This window comes from Homalodisca vitripennis, unplaced genomic scaffold, assembly GCF_021130785.1.
Source record: "Homalodisca vitripennis isolate AUS2020 unplaced genomic scaffold, UT_GWSS_2.1 ScUCBcl_8428;HRSCAF=16541, whole genome shotgun sequence".
Classification (NCBI taxonomy): domain Eukaryota; kingdom Metazoa; phylum Arthropoda; class Insecta; order Hemiptera; family Cicadellidae; genus Homalodisca; species Homalodisca vitripennis.
Genome location: NW_025784536.1, coordinates 4,887 through 24,792, shown reverse-complemented (window position 1 = coordinate 24,792; position 19,906 = coordinate 4,887). Strand labels below are relative to the sequence as shown.

Here is a 19,906-nt window from a genome sequence, read left to right as displayed (position 1 = left end):
ATCACTGTTCTACATCAAATTTCCCAAGGACTGAAGAATAAAACTAACAGATTAGTCCACCTTCTCTTGAAGAAGTACAGCCACGGATCTTAATACTCACAGAACATGGACCTTAAAGAGTAGACACATTTAAAAAATATCAAAAATTTCTGGCTACACACTTGCCACCTACCTACTTTAGTAGAAGTAACCATAACTAAAGTGAGAGAGCAGCAATATACAGGGTGATTCATTGAAGTTCTCCCCCCTCTTCATACAGCACTTTGTACTAGTAAACAATAATGAAAAAAATGTTATATAAAACCATAGTCCCGAAAACGCTTCGGTTAGCGAGTTTACAGCTAAGCCGAAAGATTTTCCGCCTGAATATCCCTGGGTAAAGATGAAAATAAAGCCATCACTGGAACTTTTGGAAAGGTTAATTTAAGTAAGAAATATCGTAGGATTACTTATGTATTTTTACCTGATAAAGCTAAATAAAAATTAGGTTTCAGAACTGTACCTGTAGTAGTTAAATTTGAGGGAATTCCAGGGTTAAAAAATGCAAAAAATTGGGGCACGAAACAATGTTTTTTTAAGTTTTGATGTACCAAATAACTTTTGTTAAAATTGGTAATTAAATAACATAAAATCAACAAACAATAAGTGCTTGAGTTAGGAGAATTTAAATTCTGAGAAAATTGATTATAGAATTCAACAGTTAAAAATAAAACATGAATAACGTACCAAAAAAATCGATTTTATTTCAGATATAATCACATTACAAGCTGTAAAGAAATACCGTACGGTAATTTAGTTATTAAATAAAACACAAAAACCAAAATGTTTTGTTCCTTAATGGTGAGATAAAATTGAGAGAAAACAAGATTAACTGCTTAAATAAACTTATGTTATTGTAAATAACAAGTTATCAATGGTTTTATTACGTTTGTAGTTTTTTTTTAATAAAACATTTACATCAAAGATGTCTGAAAATAAATGAAGCAAACATTTTCCCATTATTTGGTTTTACTAATCAATTCCGAAAATGCAGTTTTTTGTTCTTATTAATTTCTAAGTTGGTAACTGCACCGAATAACAGCTTAATCCAACACTGGTATTCTGTACTGTTACGGTTAGAACTGTGTAGATAGGTAGGTGTTTCTTGCCAAGCCTACAGCCAGGAGATCGGGGTTCCTGTTGAATCGTGAACTTATTAAAATGCAAATTTTATTCGTGTGAGTTTATAATTTCGACTTGTTATATTCAGCGAAAAAAACTGGCCTTACATCTATTTACATCAGAGGAATACCGCTGATATGGTTTTTATTCTTGGGTTTCTGTAATGGTAACTGCTCAGAGCTGCCTGTCAGAAAGAATATGAACTACGTTACCCTAAATAGGAGGATTCGCTCCATGAATACCAAAACCAATTTCAGTGAACTCTTTCGTAACTCTTCGGGAAACAGGATCACTAACCAAGTATTAGAACCAAATTATGAACGAGCTGTCCCAACTTGATGATCGATATTGTTAAATTAATGCCTGTTTCATCGCGAGTCCCAGGTTGTAAGTTACACGAACGTATTTCTAGGTGGATAGGAGATTTCGCAGTTCAACGGTGTGGAGGTCACTTAATAATCGAAACAATTTTTATGAATCCGTTTCCATAAACAAACAGGTTTCAACATCTACAGCTAGGGGATGGTCCGCTTTCGCTTGGGAGTTTTTGCAACTTTTTAGAATAATTAATAATCAACTCTAACAAGCGTATTTTGTGTTACGGATGAGGCACAATTCACGGTCGGGATGGGTGTACAATAACTTTGCACAATGAACACTCATGTGCAGAAAGAAAATCCAACACTGAGGTAGTGGAACAGAACTTTCAACACCGATTCTAGCGTCAACTGTCTGGTGTGGCCTTTTGCACAATCGGCTGATTGGTACCTTTCATCATTAACCATGGAACGCCTAAACTTGCTGAGTATTCCTATTTGCATTTCCTTCAAGAACGAGTTGCCGCAGCTCGTTTAGAGAATGTTTCCTTTACTTATCTCAGACCAAAAATTTGTACTTCCAGCATGACGGAGCACCTCCCCCACTTTTCACGTGCCGTTTCTGCCCTTAACTTAAATCAATCAATTTCCTGGGACACTGGATTGGTCGTGTGAGGGCCTCTACCCTTCGGCCACCAAGATCACCTAGAGATCTATCTCCTATTGGATTATTGCATCTGGGGATGGATGCAAAGATATTGTTATACCAAGTACAAAAGTGAATTCTGGGGGCTGTGATGAATTAATTATTCCCGTATTCATGGATTCGGCTGTGCAGCATACATAAGGGAAAAAATCGTCCTGAAAAATTCAGAGAACGCAACAAAAGCAATACACAAACGTGCTGCAAAATGTATTGATAATGATGACCTCATTTTCAAACATCTACTATAAAAAGGTGCGTACGGTTGGCCCAACCTGATTAATTTTGCTTAAAACTAGTAATGTATTATACTGAAATAAAATCGATTTTTTGGTACTTATTTCTGTTTTATTTTAGACTTTGATTATATCAATTTTCTCAGAATTAAATTCTCTACAATTAATGTTTGTTGATTTTATGTATTTATTACCAATTTAACAAAGTTATTGTACATCATACTTAAAAAAACATTGTTTCGTGCCCCAATTTTTTGCATTTAACCCTGAATCTCTCAAAAACTACTACAGGTCCAGTTCTGAAACCTATTTTATTAGCTTTATCAGGTAAAAATACATAAGAATCCACGATATTTCTTACTTAATTAACCTTTCCAAAAGTTCAGTATGGCTTTATTTTACTCTTTACCCAGGAATTCAGGGCGAAATCTTTTCGCTAGCTGTAACTCGCTAACCAAGCGTTTTCGGACCTATGTTTATATAATATTTTTTCATTATTTTTACTAGTACAATGTGCTGTAGAAGTGGGGGGAGAACTTCATGAATCACCCTGTATGTTGACGAAAACATATTCCATCTGACAGAGACAATCCCTGTTTCAGCATACTGTCAAGAATTAATCTGCGAAACAGCAATGATTAAGCTAACATTGAACAAGAAACCATTATACATTACTGGAATTTATAGACCTCCTTCTGGTAACCTTCATCAAGCACTGAGTCTAATATCAGAAATGTTGGAAAAAACAAAAGCAGAAAATCACCCCATTCTGTTATTAGGTGACATCAATGTTGACTGCTTAAAGACTGACAACGAAAACAAACCAACTTAATAATGTTTTGGCCAGTCACAACATTTATAGATTGAATCTACCTCCTACTAGGATTACATCGAAATACAAGGTCTTCAATTGACTGTGTTTGTACAAATCTACCACTTGAAGACGTAGAAAGTAAGGTATTTCACAGCGGCCTATCTGACCATACTGCACAACTTTGTACGTCACAAATAAGGACTTATCAGGAAAACACCTATTACAGTGGAATGAGCCGAAACTATTCCCAGAATAACCTTAGTATGTTAAATGCTTTACTGCTAACAAGAAAATTGGGATGAAGTGCACAATGCTTACACTGCAGAAGAAGCATATACTAAATTTTATGTCAATAGTTACCATGGCTCTCAATCAAGCATGTCCATTAAAGAAAATTAGAAGGAAAAAGAAGGTGACAAATAAACATTTTGTAGACCATCAGGTAAACTTGCTAAAAGAAAACTTCCTTCAGAAACTTCTAGTATATGAGAAAACAAATAATGAAGAAGATAAACCGCAATCTAGCAAAGGCTAAGAAAGAATATGACTTGAGGCTGAGAAAATTAAGACAAGAGGCATCAGCCAGTTTCATAAATAGAGCAGAAAATAAATCTAAAGCCTTGTGGAAGATAATAAACGATGAAAGACAGACAAAAAATGTAATACAACAAACACTCAAGCTTGAAATTGATGGACATGTAGAAGATAACCCCTATAAAAATTGCAAAGCATATGAATCACTTCTTTACCAGCATCGCTGAGAGAACGCTGAAAAACAATCCTAAACCATCCATAGACCCACACACAACCTCGGACACCGGCCATGACTTACATAACTACCAACACGCAAGCCAAATAGAAATACAAAATATTATTAAAAAATCTCAAACAAAAAACTTCTGCAGCCACCGACAATATCTCCACAAAAAATACTTAAACATTGTAAGGAAATCACTAACAATCCCCCTCACAAGTATTATTAACAAATCATTGAGTCAAGGTCAATTTCTATCCAGCCCTAAAACTTGCAAAAGTTTACCCAAAACATAAAAAGGGGAGTAAAACCGAAGTTGGCAATTACAGGCCAATATCAATATTGCCAACTTTCTCTAAAATCTTAGAAAAAGTTGTCCTGAGAAGGCTTTTGGACCACTGTGAGAAGTTTAATTTATTAACTGAGAGACAACATGGTTTCATCAAGGGAAAATCAACCATGACCGCCCTGACCGATTTTGCTGACTACATAATTGACAACCTTGAGGAAGGAAAACATGTTTACTAGTTTCTTCCTAGACCTGAGTAAAGCATTTGACTGCTTGAGCCATGATCTCATATTACACAAATTAGACAAATTAGGAATTAAGAGCACAGCCAAGATGTGGTTTAAAAGCTATCTTAAAGACCGAAAACAAATAGTAGAAATAAAAACAAGCAACAAGTGGAATCACAGCAATAACTAGATCAAGACCTTTACCTATAAATCGAGGAGTGCCCCAGGGGTCTGTTTTGGGACCAGTATTATTTATACTGTTTACAAATGACATACCCTGAAACACCTGGACAAATTTTGTACAGTTTACAATGTACGCTGATGATACCACCTTGCTCTTGAGTGGACAAAAAGACAATCTAGATATCAGATCATTCACAGCCTTGAACATGGCTTATCAGTACTGCCACTCAAATGACTTGGTGGGTAAATCCAGACAAAACTAGTCAAGTCGCATTTGGGAGAAGATGTGATGAAGTACCAACAATACCCGACGTGGAAAGAAACACCCAAGCTAAATATTTAGGAGTCATTGTTGATGAGGGATTTACCTGGTCACAGCATGTAGACAATCTTCTCTCCAAATTAAATTCCTCCCTTTATATGATCAAAAACGTACAAAATCTATAAGCGACATATCTACTGCGAAAATTGCCTACCATTCCTTGTTTGAAACTCACATCAGGTATGGCCCTAATGATATGGGGAGGAACTTCTGCAAGTAATCTTCAGAAAGTTTTGATTCTACAAAAGAGGACCGTAAGAACCTTAGCTGAGCTAGGCTACAGAGAAAGTTGTAGGAGAAGCCTTCAAAACCCTGAAGATTATGCCAATAGTAAACCTCTACATAAAAGAAGTCATCTTGTATGCTGTTGGACAACCCCTGACGCAGAATAGACACCTACATGACTACAATACTAGACACGGTACTCGTTACCAACTACCAGTTCACCATCTCCTCCCTATATGAAAAGAAACCCTCCTACATGGGCATGAAGCTGCACAACCTTTCTACCTGAAGAATTGAGATGCCTCACACCGGGAGAAGACTGAAGACTACTCTTACTGACTGGCTAATTAACAATCCTTTTTACTCACTTAAACGAGTTTATTGAAAGAAGACAATGAACATTGCCATTTGAAAAGCTTATTTTTGAAATTGTAACAACTGTTTGTGATGATTTTATTTGACGCCATTTCAATACTTAATGTATTTGAAAATAAAGAATATTTGTATTTGTATTTGTATTTATGTTTTACTTGAAATTCCATAAGTTGAATGGGAATTAATAAAGTTTATAGGCTTCACGAATCCCACTGAGATATGTACCATTTTCAACTGGATCTTGCCTATGTTTGAAATGAAGTTTCCAATTTGTTTTCAAAGAGATTCTTGTATGTGGTAGGCTTCACTAATGCTCAGTCCCATATCCCACAGAGAGATATACACCACTGTTTCCAAATCGTATACCTTACACATCAGAAAGAATATAATAAATACAAATATTTGTACACCGTGTCTTGATTTGTTTTTGCACATGTTACTCTGTGTTTTGTGTCTTCTCTTAACAATTAATAACGCATACAGAAATTAAGTTATGTTTACAGCAATTAGTTTATAATACAGTAATTGTTATGTTATTAATCTTCTAAGAACACAATTTCCACAAACTGAGAATACCACTGGTTTTAAAACTTTCACTGCGACTTTACTGAGTGAGACTGATTACACTCTTTGGTGGCTCTTTGCTTTAAAGAGCCAGCTTGTTAAAATGGTAGGTATTATAAATACTAAACTTTTGTGTAAAATCTGCTTTTTCGTACTATTGGATAAAAATAATTAAAATTGACATTTCCATGTGATATCCTTAACTGTATTTAAGTGGCCTCACCACCAAACCTACCTCCAGGGAAATTGCTGCTGGTGTTTTATTTTTGTAACATATAATGATTGAAAATGTCCAAAATCTATTCTTTCAAATCATCATCATCATCAGTAACAACAAACCTTAATAAAGAGTGCAGTTGATGACTAAAACACTGTGCAACAATTCAATCGCATTATCATTAATTAAGTTGTGTCTAATGTGTTGAGCAGGGGGATGTGAACAGCTACTGTGAGCGCACACACACGTGTGGCCAGCTACGTGGCAGTGACGTGGGGAAAGACGTAGTGCTGTGTGGTTGGCTGGCTTCTCAACGGACCAACCGATTTGCGACGATCAGGGATGGTCATGGCACTACCCAGTTACTGATACCCACAACGGTCCAGTTGTTTATATTTTATGTGAATTAGTTTTACGAGTGATGAGTTAATAATACAAGTCATGTAATAATTGTTGTGTGTTTACTGTAAGTTTTAATCCAGTTCACCTTCCCCTCAGTGCAGTGTTTGGAATGTGACACTGCTATAGACTTGACTCCTGGAATCTGGAGTCATGTTTGTCTGAATAGAAGAAAAGTTGTTGACAAAGAAGCTCGAAAACGAATTCTTTACATTGTTTTGACATCAAAGACACATAGACTGCAAAATATAAAAATATAGTGTAATCTAGGTGAAGAGGTATTTTCATTGTCTCATCAGGTGCACAATTGAGTGGACTATGATGTTTCTGACACAAATCTCTAAGTACGCTGGAGCAACTGAGATTTCTACACATAATGTTTAAAGCTTCTTTGGCGCCAATTTTTTTTTATCTCTTCTGATGAACATGACTCCAGATCCAAGGAGTAAAGTCTGTGTCAGCATCAGATTCCAGACGCTGCACTAAGAGGAAGGGAACTGGAGCTAAACTCAACTTTCACATTGAATCAACCCTTCCCACCATAGCCAGGTTAATTGTTTTGTGTTTACATTTCACTTTTGTTGTTGGTATTTTAAATATTTACCAACCATTTAAAATAACCAACCATTTTAAATTCATAATATTTATAGATTTTAGCATTATTGATAATAACATAAAACGAAATAGATGTTTATAATGATGTTGTGATATAAAACGAAAGATTTCATGTCATTCAAAGATGCTGTCATTGTTAACTGTAGAGTGTGGTGGGTGAATTTATAATGGCAGGATGATAATAAGTAAATGGTTCTGAAAATCAGTAAAAACTTAAGGTCATTTATAAATGACCACAGTTACAAAAAAAGTTAAATGAGTACTCTAGCAATTATGAATTTATAACATATGGATCACCAAAAAATAGAATTGCTACCTTCATTGTGTACTTTTGTAATTTCATCATTACATCGATTGCTAATTACAAATTACTTATTATTATATAGACAAGGTAGGATTACACCACACCATGTGTTGTTGCATAACTGGTTTGTATACAAACTTTCAAATCTATGGCTCCATTTCATTCATTGTAGTGTTTATTCATTTTTTGAATGGCTTTATTTACATCTTATTTCTGTTGTAAATATACAATATTTTCATAATTTATCTTTTACTTATTAGATTTTGTGGTAAATATAATAACATTTTATTGGAAACATAAGGGATGTCTGTTCACAGTAGTAAATTAGTACTAGTCTCTTCCAGTGAAATCGAGCAGGAAGGCTTTATTCCTCGTGTTGAGCCTTGCAAAAACCTTTTTAGCATTAAGGGAGCTCTGTCCAATAATACTCTATGATAAATTATACCTAGTGATCAACTCTTTACCCTAATATCTCAACAGTTGTGGTTAATGATACACCATTCTTGGTTATTCATTATGTTGTCCAGATTTTAAGTGACACAATGGTTTTTATTATACCCATTGTAGGTTCTACTGACAATAGTATAAACAAACCCAAATTTAGTCGTCCTGAGGCAAATTTACCAGTTAATATGAAAATTTATTTAATTAACTATGTGAAAGAGGCTTGAATTTGTAATAATTACATACTGTAAACTAATGGTAACAGTTGTAAAATGAGTGTAATTATTTTCAGAAGCCATACATTTTCTTTTCCAGTTCTGTCTCATTGGCAGTGCTCTATTTTAAACACATCAACATTTTCCACAAACACATGTTCAAGAAGATACACATTTTTCAGATTCATATATTTATAAACTCGTAGGCAATTGCTACTACAATAAACTTATGATTATCCGAGCCTCCATATTGACCAAAGCCTAATCATTTAAAATAAAAACATTAGACAATATTTTTTTAAACAGGCCACTACATCAAGAAGCAATGCAGGTTACAATTTCAAGTAGTCTCTATAAATTAGTGCTCATCTAATCTATGTAATGGTACTTTAGATTGTGAAGAGGACGAGGGTATAGATGAGTTGATTCCAAAAATATCGAATTTTGATGTACTCAAAGTAATTGATGCTGCTCTTGCCTACTTAAAACAAGAAGAATGCATGCCACAACGATTGATATCTGTACAGCGTTGGCGTAATATTGCATCATCTAAGAGAGAGGATTTTTCCGGACATTTGACATTGTTCAGTGAAACAAAAAATCAGTAACACTATATTTCGAGATCTGCAATCTGATCTCTTCTTCAGGTAATTAAGTAATCCTAATACATAATTACAAACTAGGATAAAAAAAAAAAAAACAAATCATACCAAAGCGTTGTAGCACGCCTAAGTCAGGAATCACAACCACCATGTTTTGTGTCAACTTCACTAACTCTAAAACATGCACTTAATAAAAAAACTATCCTCAACACTAATCATTAAAAACAACTACAGAATACAGGTCACAATACGTCTGCATTCGTCTACCAACCACCTACGACTGACCAGAGGCCAATAGCAAAAGGTAGTGTTACTGAACAACGGTAAATGTCCGGAAAAATCCTGTTTCCTTCACAATCCTTCCATCGTCAAAAATAAACTTCAAACAAAGAATCTAAGACAGGGCACAGGTAAATACAATATTATGTTCAAAAATTTAAACAGTAATTTTTGCACAAATTTTTAAAGGTATATAATAATGTTCAATTCACGTTCTTACAATGCTTCTTATAATAAAAATTGTTTACACTGTAACTTTACTTATAGTTACTTTTAGCCTAATACCACATAAACGTCAGTATTATTTGAGTTTTTCATTTTCAAGTTAGTCATGGTCCCAATCACCTCAGATAATCACAAGTTTACTGTACATGCACTTAATGTCTATTTTAGCTTACCACCATTTCGCCTATAATGGTGATATAATTTCAGCTGGAACCAACTCTAGGCAAGATTCTGGAACAGACGACCCTTGGAGAGTGTCATCAAAGTGACAGGCACAGTATGTGCTAGGCCACCGGAGCAAGTGACCGATGTAAGTTGAGTACAATACCATATTGTTTTGTTAGCTAGTAAACGCAATTTATTTCTCAAGGTCATTTAACACCAGTGTAATGTAGCTTGATGTATCTTCTAATGTATGTAATGGAACAGTTTAAACTGGCTACAATAGACATACATACTTGTGTATTGCATTTTATTAATGTCCGATTTAACTTTAAAAATAGAAATATTATTGAACACCTTTAAAATGATTAACAACTTTATTTGCTATAAGAAAACTCATTTTAAGTTTTTTACCAAAACATTACTTATTGCCTCAGTTTGCAAAATAAAAATTATTTAATTAATGATTTTGAATAATACGATGGCTATCCAGATAGAAGATTACGTTTTGATATAAACCAAAAACAAAGTACTAGAAAAAAATGGTATTATATACATTTAAAAGTGACCCGAAAATACTATTTTTCAACTTACAAATTTACAATAGATTTAAATTGCCCAAATTGTTTACTACACAAAAGTTGAAACTAAGAACTAGTTTTAAATTCAAGTGTTTATAATATTCTACTACCAGAGACTTCAACCAGGTAGTCACACCCTCCTGCAGTTCTACGTTGTCATCAAAAGCGCTGCGCCGCAAGCCAGGTTCAGTGGTAGTTGCTGGGTGCAAGGTCCGGACTGTGGTGATTTTCACCACATATTATTTCTATTGGCGGGGTAACCCAGTGAACAGGGGGCAGGTGATCGGTTGATGCGTGAGAGAGAGATACAGGTACAGAGAGAGAGAAGTCAGGCAAAGGTCAGAATGATAAGGTTTGCAGGAAAAGCGTGGTTTATTCGTTTAGGTGCAGTCGTCAGGAACGTATCAGGAGTGCAGGGCGGTGTTCGGTGACTCTGTCAGCTTGCTGTGGGACGTTGTCGACAGGGATAAGTTGCATGTTAATTATATGTTTGATGTTACTATTAGTGTTGTAAATTATCACAAGAACATGTTTTAGTGTAAACACAGTTTTTTAATCCTGTGTGCAATTTTTTTTGTTTGGTTTTCCTGAGACTTTGTCTGAAAGTGTTTTGGTTTCTAAAAGCAGTCTTTTCCGCATACTCTTAAGGGATTAAGTGCAAGAACATTTTTCTTTTGCCTTCTTTTCTGACTCAGAAACATTATGTTGTGTTATTAATGATCTACAACAACAGACAGATTGAATTTACAGAGATGATGACAATTTAATAAGTGACTAATTATTAAACAGATGTTGTGTTATTAATGATCTACAACAACAGACAGATTGAATTTACAGAGATGATGACAATTTAATAAGTGACTAATTATTAAACAGATGTTGTGTTATTAATGATCTACAACAACAGACAGATTGAATTTACAGAGATGATGACAATTTAATAAGTGACTAATTATTAAACAGAATAAAACTGTGTAATTTTTGAGATACGGTATCAGAATCATTTTAGAGGTGTGTAATTTTTTATTTTAAATGTTATTTTGAAATTTTTAAAACCCCTTCTTGTAACGGAAGGTTTCTAATTAATTTTAGGCTGTGTTGTTGAGGTATAAGGCCTTAATTATATTGTATTTTGCATTTGTATATTTACCCAAATGTTTAAAAACCAAAAGTATTTGTATTTTTCTGATGTCATTTATATGCTAAAGCAGACTATTTGTTATGTTATAGAATATGTTTTAAAGTGCGCATTTAGTTATGTTATTTAGAAAAGTGTTAACCTTGATTTACAGAAATTGGCTACTGGAGAAGTAGAAGTTGTATTGAAAGATTTTATTCTGCTGAATCCTGCCAAGAAAGAAATGCCCTTTCTTGTTCGTGAACCATAACAGGGTGAGTTGAATTATAGTTCTCACTGTAATAGATATAGTACTGATTGATTACTTAGATGTGAAATGGTCTGCAAATGGAGGGATGAGGAGTTAGAGGAGTAGTGTGATTGGGTGGGGTAAGAGGAGATGAACGGCAGACTGCAGTCAGTAGATACTAGCATTATTGCAGACATAGAGTTGATGCGCATCTAGGCTTTCATTGTACACTGATAACATTCCATCAATCCATTAATAGACATTTCCTATTAACAAAACAAAGTGCTACTAAGAATAAATAATTGAAGAGTTTGTAAAAACCAGACCTACTTCTTAAATTCATATCTTGGTGATCAACTGTCTTCTTTCCAGAGTTAAAGGTATCAAAGACATTCAAGACAAACGCATCTTTACTGCCGGTGTGAAGAACAATCATTTATTGCCCTTTGTTTTCTCGGTTCTTTAACCCTCTCCCGCTCGTATTGTTTCCAGGTGCTCACAGTGCTTCTGACCTCAATTAATTCGCTCTGCTGGTCGCACTTGGTCAAAATACGCGGCGCCTCAACTTACACACGTTCTGTCATTGTAATTAACTATAATTATATTATATTAATTATTTTACTATATATTGGTATAATGAAGTTGATTGTACGAGACCAGGGAGGGGGCACACGGACAGCTGGGCGCGGGGTTGTTTGTTGCGCAGTTACTTGGTGAAGGTCATTGTCTGGCTCGCCGTCACTGCCCCTGCCACTGTAATCACTCTGAACTACATCCTCAATGCCACCAACCACTTCACAAAGCTCTGGTACATCACTACACTCACTTGAATCGTCGAAATCACTACTAATAACGAGATCGATTTTACTGTCACGAAGTGTATGACTACAACCCGCCATTGTTTCCCCACATCTAATATAAATAGCAAAATAATGGAATAAATCTACTGTAAAAGTAAAGTAAATGGTCTCCTGATAGCAAACAACCCGTAGTAGTACAAAATATTGCTACTCGAGAGCAGCATTTATCGGCTCTAGTGGGTAAAGCAGTGCGTGCCAGTCTGTGCCGTTTAAGCTGCAGTGGCTATGTGGTGGCCGTGCCGATTCATGCCTTGTGAGCGGGATAGGGTTAAACCTTTAATCAGCTTTTTAGCCAAATTTTAGAGACCGCAGAAGAGCTGTGAAAGTAAGTTTCATCCATCATACCATGTTATCACTTGCTTCACAAAATCTTGAATTTTTCTTAAATAATTTAATCTCATACCTCATACTGCGAATATCTGATTTTTCCATTAGAAATTTCATATTATTTTCTGCCCTCTTCCACTTAAAACTGTTTTTTTAGTTGCAAAATAGTTTTTATGCGAGGTTAAGTGTGTAATTTGTTTTTGTTTAGTTGTGAGATTGATCGTAATGGTTGTAAAAAAACTGAAAAATTCTATTATTTATTGCTTTGTTTATTAGACAGTGATTACGAGTGCAATTTTGTTATCAATGATTGTTATAAAGTGCGGAGGACATAATTATTTCCCATGCTCAAAAACAATTTGCCAATTCACGGTTTGTGCGAGGATGAAGAATTTAAAAGTCAAGATAAAGGTTTATTGGATTATTTTATTATTTGTAAAGTAATTTTGTGTGCAGTGAATAAAAGATTTGAATTTCCTAAGAAACAAAAATATGTGAGTAATTGTCCAGCAAAATCATTAAAACCATTCATTACTCATAATATTTTTCTGATTTTTTTAAGCCTATTAATTTAGCCTAAAAATTTATTAATATGCATGAACATTTTTATTTATGTACAAAACGTTTTTATACTTTTGGTAAAGTATGTTAGAGTTAATTATAAAGTAACAAACAAATGTTTGTTATCAAAATATTTAGAACCTTAATAATGTTATTACAAATATAGTATTTAGTATATTAACCCTTTTGAGTACCAAGAGCAGATGAGATCGCCCCATGTGTATTTTCAAAAAGTATCGAGGACCTAGATTGGCTTTTCGAATATTTATTATTTTGTTACCAAAATGTTGACATATGGCATTGTACTTTGTCTCAAATTATACATAATAAATCAAATAAACATAAATTATTTACCTTGATGTGATTTGTGATAGATGGTAAAAGTTATTTGCCAAATATGAGAGCTGCAACTTTTACGTGTGTGCAGATTTTCAATATTTTGCACTAATATATAAGAAAAGTCAACTCAGTGTTACTAATACCTACTTTTTTGAAACTTGTAAGTTATACTTGTTCCTATTTACATTGGGAACAATGATTAAAGTTGCATACCTATTGACAGAATGACACATCAATACCTAGGTGTCACTAGTAGAGTAATGTTGCATCTAGCAAATAAGCTTAAAGAACTCTACGTCTCCATTTATTCATTGTAAACCAATTAAATTAATATTTTTTGACATATTTTTATTCCTTTATTAATTATAATATATTCATATCTCATTATATGTATATTTTTTGTTGTCTTTAAAAAAGATAGGAATTTTTGGCATTTTTAGTGTTTGTGGTAAGAAGGTTTTTAAATGCAAATGAACATTAGACGAATTCAAAACAAGATCATGATAGTTGTAAGCAATAAATTGACTAATGTCCTCTATTCTGTGTTAATTAGCCCAAAGAACCCCTGCGAATGAAGTATCGCTACATTGACTTGCGATTCAGTGATATGCAGTACAGACTGAGGTTGAGGTCTAGGGTCCTGATGAAGATGAGAGAGTTTCTGATCAACCAAAGAGGCTTCACTGAGGTGGAGACGCCAACTCTGTTCCGTCGGACTCCTGGTGTATGTATTTCTTACAAGCCGAGTGAATTCAATGTACATAGACAGGATTTCCCTTGTGATATTTTTTGGATGGAATTATTTTTATATATTTAATTTGTTTGCGTTAAGTGTATATATATGAAATGTGTAGCCTTGTAAAGGTTTTATATTTTATTACTGGCTAGTTTCAGGACTGAATCCAGTAGTAGTAATAACCTTAAAATATAATAACAAATACAATAAACAAATCAAATTAATACATATGTTGAATTAAACTATGGAGGTTCAGTCTGTGAAATTTAATCTGGGCTTTCTTAGAGTACATATTTTTCTAATGTAGGGTTTTTCGTTTTGATTTGCATGATGTTTAGTTAAATTTTTAGGATATCTCTAATAGTTACATAAAATATGCAACCATTTCTATTTAAGAGATCATCACAAACAAATACTCAAACTAATGTGGTAAGTATTGTAACATGGTGTAAACAATAACAATTGCAGTGCTAACAAATATATCAGCATGAGTAACTGTGGTACTATATCCACTGTTATCGTTACATCAGATATTATAAAAAGATTAAATAGATTTTTTTTCTTTTGCAGTAAAAGTGATAACATAATAACCTGATTTTGTTATTTTAAGTTAAGTATAGCCCTTAAAAACAACAAGTTTTGGTTTACAATTAATGTATTTACTTTCATACCTGCATTTGGTTATAGGCATCAGCTGCTCTGACAAGTGAATCATATATATATATATATAAGGGTCATTTTCAAAATAAGAACCGATTGCGCATTGTGTCCATGCATCCTGTCATGTGACATCCGTTCAAGGTCAGCCACTCTTGGCCAGTCACCCACTATGCCGCCATTACGTTTCACGTTATACTGCTGTGTTTGTTTTTAAGTCAATCATTAATCCCGCGGATTGTGAATTGCGCTTAGTAATTCGGTTTTTTTTTAAATACAAATAAGTTATTTCTGCTGAAATTCACTGGCAGCTTTTTGAAATTTATGGTGAGTTTACAATGAACAATAGAATTGTGCGAAAATTGTACACCGTAGGCTTTTTTATGAAGGAAGGACAAATGTTCATGATGAAGAATTACCTGGCTGGCCTACTGTCATAAATGAAGATTAACACAAAAAGCTGATGAGAAAATTTGCCAAAACAGGCACTTCAACTATTGTTAAACTTCATCAGAAAGTTCCACAAGTTTCAAGGTTTATTGTTTGTAATATTGTTACTGATAACCTTCATTACAAGAAAAGGTGTGCGAGATGTGTGCCAAAAAATGTTACGAAAGCATCATTGTGACGTGATGAGACTTGGATATTGCGTTCTATACTCCAAAGACTAAACGTCAATTCAGTGACTGGCATCACCTAAGCTCCCCAATGCATCCACATAAATTCAAACAAGAATTTTCAACAAGGAAAATCATGGCCACAGTTTTTTGGGACTGGAAAGGCATACTTTTAATAGACTTTCTGCTGCAAAAAAATGACAATAAATGCAAAGAGAGAGAGATACTGTGAAGTGTTATTGAAGCTTAGACGTGCTATTCTAAACAGCTGGTGATGCCTGCTCTCTAGCGGCGTCGTTCTTCTTCACGACAATGCTCAGCCTCACATCACGGTAAGAACACAGACGCAGCTGGGCAAGTTTCTTTGGGAATTGCTGAATTATCCACCATACAGCCCTGACAAGACCACCCAGCCTTTCATCTTTTTTCAAAAACTCAAGAAACTTGGTGGGAAGCGCTTGGAAAATGATGTCATGTTGAAAGAAACAGTTACTAAACTGGTTTAATTTTAACGGTCAAGAGGCAGAGTTCTTTGATGATGGGATCCAAGAGCTGGTTCTATGATTCGAAAAGTGTTTAAATGTTCATGGTGACTAAGCAGAGAAGTGAATAAATGTTCATAATTTAATTTGTGGTACAATTTAAGTTCATACATAAAGTTTCCCTTGGTCCATTACAAAACGGTTCTTAATTAAAATATGACCCTCGCACTGTGGTGGATACAGATAGAATGTTGCTAAATAATTGATGGAGTGTGTTCTGTGAACAGGGAGCCCAAGAGTATATTGTGCCCACTAGGACCGAGGAGGACAGATTCTACTCTCTGGTGCAAAGTCCTCAGCAGCTGAAGCAGTTGTTAATGGTGGGTGCCATGGACCGCTACTTCCAAGTAGCCAGGTGTTACACGGGATGAAGGTGCCAGACCTGATAGACAGCCAGAGTTCACTCAGGTACAATAATTTTAGTGTATCTCTCCACCAACTAATTCATATAAATTACTTATTTATTCATCTGATGTAGTGGTTTTTCTGGGTTGCTGTTAAATAATGGTGAGGAAGTAAACTATGGTGAGTATTTTTATTATTTTTAACCTTGTAAAACATGAAAATAAACAGTCTGAATTAACTCTTAACCCTTTCAGGACTCATTTAAAAGTGCTCATTTCTGTATCTGGTTGTATTTAAATGTTCAGTTAAACCTCAGAGCGTCCATCATCAATATTTATGACGACTCGGACTTTCACTAAACGTCATCATCAAATATTTTGATGATAAACAAAAATTCATTTTACCGACCAAATAGCATTATAACCTATACCGTTCAAAAAGCCTGCGTGAGTTTTTTTTTTTTGTTTGTTTTAGTGGTTTTTGTAGTCTGTACCGAAAATTAGTCTACATCGTTTCATCAGCTGTTTTGTTTCCAGCAAAGTGTGTATGCATTTTTTTATTGTTGCTCAGATACGAACATCTGAATCTCGCTGTTTACAGTCAACTATGCACTTGTTTTCTTTTTAGTTCGTTATTATGTTGTTACTTATTGTTATAAATAATATTATCGCATGTAAATATTGTTTATTTTTTTCATAAAAGATATTTACTATTTTGACTTTCCTATATATATATATATATATATATATATATATATATATATATATATATATATATACGTTCCTATAACAGTAGAACCCACCGAACTAATCTCATACGTCAGTGAAATTAGATGTAGTACGCCAGCCGTGCAGTGCCTTTGATTCATCCAGAAAGTGTTGAGGATTGCTTGTGTCAACCAACTTCAATTTTTCTAGCATAGGTTTTAGCCTTCAGGCACTATATAGTACATCGCCACTTAGCCGAACCTCCAGATTATATGGTTTCGTTACTGCACAATTGTAACATTTTATATAAATTAGAATGGAATATCTAAGCACTGAATGATGTAATTGATTGGATTTACTGTGATGCAATTAATTATTTATATGAACAGTAATTGCCCAGAAATTAAATACAATTGTTTATGCCTACTCACCCAAAATCCCTTTAGAAATTATTTTTCAGTCTACTTGGGTAACTTTTGAAAAGGAAACTTACTTCCAACATGTTTTTTTTTAATTCCGAATTATATTTTTTGTAGTGAAAATTTCTTTTTTTCTTTAGTGTTATATGAATGTATTATGTTCTTTTTGTTATATCTTGTGAAACCTTAATAAAATAACAGTCAAATATGAACCAAGTATCAAATGTTAAATTATTTAATTCTTTAAAATGCTGTTTTACTGAATCTCATACATTAAGTTTAAAGATAAAACTCAATCCTATTTTTGAACTTTAAGAATATTATCTAAATTTTCCTTAGATGTTTTCCCGTATACCAATACCAATAGATATACCATACCATAAAGATATACTGGGTGTCTTAAAAGTCTCTCCCCCCCCCCCCCATTCACTTTCTTATGAATAGAGATGGATTGATTTACTTAGGAGAATTTTCATATGACCAACTGAGGAACTTTTTAAGTATGAACAGTTTTGACTCCCCCCCCAAAATGGGGTATTTGGGGGTAGTAAAAATTTGTAAATAGGAACCCCTAGCAAGTAACACCTCATTTAAAAAAAAAAAAACCACCAAGATGGCCGACACTCATCATCAACTGTGAAAGTGCTCCCATTAATTGTGAAGTTTTAGTGAGTAAAAACAACAAAATACTTACTGATCTGACATCATTAAACACCACTAAACTGTAAGTGTATTTTAGTCATGAAAATCACTTAAAGACGTTAACTCAAAAGAAGAGAAAACAATATATGCTGTCACAAACTGACACATCAAAGCCACTTTGATTAAAGCCACATATTTAAGCATCATTGACAGCAAGCTTTTAGAACTTGAATAATGTTTTGTTTGGAATTAAGCACAAATATGTCTTAATATCAAGACATCTACAGTGACAAACTTAATTATTTGAATTCCAGTACATCTTTTAAAACCAAGCTACAGTGGCAACGCAACACCTGTGCTGACACAGCAGTGGCAGACATTCCTACAGAACCTACCTCAAAACCGTGGTTACATTACACTGTCCAAGGTCATCACTGCCACAACATCTAGCATATGACACATTCTAACCTCAACGGCTCTGCAATCTACACTATTGCACTGCAAACTGTTGACAACAAGAAGTTTGAAGAGGGAAACCCTTTTCTCTCACAAATTGCTGTCATTTTAATACACTGACAAATTCTGAACCAGCCAAACAGAATTAAAACAAACTGATCAAATTTTGTATTAATAATTTGTATTATTTTTATTAATACTGATAATTTCTTCTTCAAGGAACCATTTTTGTAAACTGACAGATTCTGAACCAGCCAAACAGAATTAAAAACAAACTGATCAATTTTATTAATAATTTTATTAATAATTCTATTATTTTTATTAATACTGATAATTTCTTCCTCAATGAACCATTTTTATAAACTGACAGATTCTGAACCCAGCCAAACAGAATTTAAATCAAACTGATCAACTTTTATCATTACTGTTTTCTGCAACCTCCCCCTGTCACAAAGAACTTTTAACATGCCAAAAACGAATTCGGAAACGTCCAAATACCCCTGTGGTGTTTGCAGTATCGTGGGTAAGATACTCCGGTATAATATGTACTGGGTCCTGTAGCCAGTGGTACCATGGTGGCTGTGGTGAATATATCTGACAAGCACCTAAAAAAATTGAACCCAAGATGAAATAAAAACATGGACATGTGAAAATTGTAAGACCTCAATGACTGCCCAAAACGGCTCTATGTCAGAATTAACCTTTGTGGCAATAGGAGAAGCAGAACAACGTCCCACATCTAAGACACCCAGCCCATCAGGATACCACAAGGTCAAGGAAAATAGAAACACAGTTATATCTGATCTGGAGCTGAGCTTGAGTGCTGTAAAAACAAAGGTAAAAGATCAAGAGGGACAAGAGGAAGATGATCTTGAGACATCTCTGGCATTGGCAGCAGAGGTGGGCAGTCTTCTTTTGGCTGAAAACTTGGAGCTGAAAAAGGAATGCTGAGGACCTAAGCACCCGAAACTCAGCGCTGGAGGCTAAACTTGCTGAACTGGAGGCAACACTGGAAGATCGAACTGAAAGCCGAGGAAAAATACCTACAAAAAATTGAAGAATCGGGAAAGAAAACTACAAGAAGCTATAGCCCAGATCGCAAAGGAAAAACCAAAATA

At 34.4% G+C, this 19,906-nt stretch overlaps 1 pseudogene; it reads left to right on the top strand.

The window, feature by feature from the left end:
* The first annotated feature begins 4,890 nt into the window (after nt 1-4,890).
* LOC124374435 lies at nt 4,891-19,688 on the top strand (annotated as a pseudogene).
* Nucleotides 19,689-19,906: the final 218 nt, after the last annotated feature.